The following is a 2,548-nucleotide window of genomic DNA, read 5'->3' on the forward strand; positions in this document are numbered from 1 at the left end:
TTGAATGCCCAGCGGTATACCCATGGGTGGACAACCCACTAGGAGAGGCATAAACGAAAGTTGCCCATTGATTTAATCTTTGGTCATATAGATTATATGGACCATATCGTTGTTGACTCGGATTCGTTGAATATATACAGAATGTTTAGTTTCGTTAGTTCTTTATTATGCTCGTACATTCTTATATAATTTCCATACGCTTCAAAGTGGCTCTAATAGACATTGAGTTATCATCACTGTTAATATGGAGTTTGCCGACAATTTACGCAGGAATGCACTGTTATCATTATGCTATAATGATTTCCGCTCATGTTTGTCATAGTGTTCGCATAGCATACGCTAGGATGAGTAGAACTAATAACTGTGGAATTTGCAGTTAGCTTTATTAACAAATATCACTCCCTTTTTCCACATGCTCTAGTGATTGTCTCCAGCTAATCAAACTGTGATAATTCTGCTGTAAATACATGAATATTTATAGTCTGTCTGCAAGATAAAATGAAATAAAATATATATTTCGCAATGAATAATCCTTTTAAGTAATGTTTATACTCAATATTCTAACACACCCAACATTCTTACAGATGGGTATATAATTGCTAACTGCTTAAAAATGTCGCTTTCACGGTTTACTTGTGGCACATATCTCTTAATACATAGCAGTACTAATATACTGAGAAAATAAATAAGCTAAAAATAACTAAAACATTGCCACTATGGCCTATACATGATATCGAATTTAGGAAAAAAAACACATACTGCGGCAGATAGGGTGAGTGGAAAACTTCGAAGTGATGCATAACTAGAAACGAGCAGTTGTCGCCAACTACATGTATCTCCCGTGATCTAGTATGAATGGAATATCTCTGTAAGGACGTAGAAGGCAGGTAAAGTTAAATAAGTCACAAAGACAAAGGTTTGTTAGACATCTGGTGTGCCTCAGATGTGCAAGTATATGGAATCTGGTTACCCTAGGAGGCCGAAGAGGAAATGTAAGTCGACGGTGAAGGTCAAACTAAGGTCAAGGGCAGTGGTGGTTTTGGTATGCGACAGACCTTCTCCCCAAGATGTGTAAGCATACCAAGTTTGGTCGCGCTAGGTCAATTAGGAGCCGTCAATTATTCCGATTAATTCATCTGAAATTATATATGTCATTGATTTGTAAGATTTAATGTAATTGCCGTCATTGATATATCAAAAAAACTTATAAAAGGTATGCTTAATGCACGTTCTATCTATACTTTACCTGCTCAATGCCTGAAAATGACAGTAAAGAATACCCAGTTAAAGAGTACCTATACTTACATAATATATTAACTGCGTATATTAACTGCGTATCCAGTACTTATACAGTAAACACTGTACAAAGTATATACGCAGTTGAGAGTGCTTCACCAGCAACTGACTCGGTGGCAATTGAGAAACACCAACTAACGCATGAGATCAAAGGCGAAGCCGAAACCTACCGGCATTTCTGGCGTAACGCGCTGCCAGCGCACGTACATGCGCTCTACCGCGGAACATGCAACATAAAATACAGAATCCCAACATACATTGCGCGTTACGACAACAACCGCCATTGTTTTATAACATACTTTTAATATATTTTACTTGCTTTGAGATACTAGTTTTTAGTGTATACTTTTAAATGTACTTAGGCCACCCTCAGGGTGATAAACTAACAGCGTGGCAAGTTAGGGGGTCCCGGGTTCGAAATCAATAAATGGCGGAATGCATAGACAAAGTTCGTTTTTTTAGTAGTATAGATGGACAGGTTTGAATTCGTGTTTATTGAGTTATGCTTAAAAACTTCATCGGTAGACTCAGGCTATTATATGGAAATGTTCTTGTTCTCTAGATGGTATTACACACCGCTCACAGTCATTCTCCCAAGTATTGACGGTTCAAGCTGAATTTTATCCGTTGATGCTAAACTAGCGACTTCGAATGAAGAAGGCATGCAGCAGCTTTCGACTTTTCACACATACGAGACCCCTCGTGTGTATGCTCATGCTTATGTGTATATGTATGTACACCAGCGTGAGTATGCGCATGTGTGTTTGTGTACGTGCATGTGTGTGTTCATGCGTATGCGTGTGATTATGTGTATGTGTATGTGTATGCGCACCCACACACGCACGCGCACGCGTACGCGAACGCGCGCATGAATGCGTACATGTACGTCTACCTCTATACATACACGTGCACGTGTGTGTGTCTGTGTTAGTGCGTGTGAGTGCGTGCGCGCATGTGTGTGCCTGAGTTACTGATGCGTGTGTGTATCGTGTATGTGAACTCGTGTCCTCCCACTCTCGCGTGTAGGACGCTGCGCTGTGTGATGTATGTATCAGACGAATAGCGTCATCCGACGTTCCGTATCAGATGATGTGAATCAAGTGATACGTTGGTCACTGCATCAAGTGATACGTTGGTCACTACATCAAGTGATACGTTGGTCACTGCATCAAGTGATACGTTGGTCACTGCATCAAGTGATACGTTGGTCACTGCATCAAGTGATACGTTGGTCACTACATGGCGTCAAAAT

This window comes from Priapulus caudatus, unplaced genomic scaffold (genome assembly GCF_000485595.1).
Source record: "Priapulus caudatus unplaced genomic scaffold, Priapulus_caudatus-5.0.1 Scaffold4363, whole genome shotgun sequence".
Taxonomy (NCBI): domain Eukaryota; kingdom Metazoa; phylum Priapulida; class Priapulimorpha; order Priapulimorphida; family Priapulidae; genus Priapulus; species Priapulus caudatus.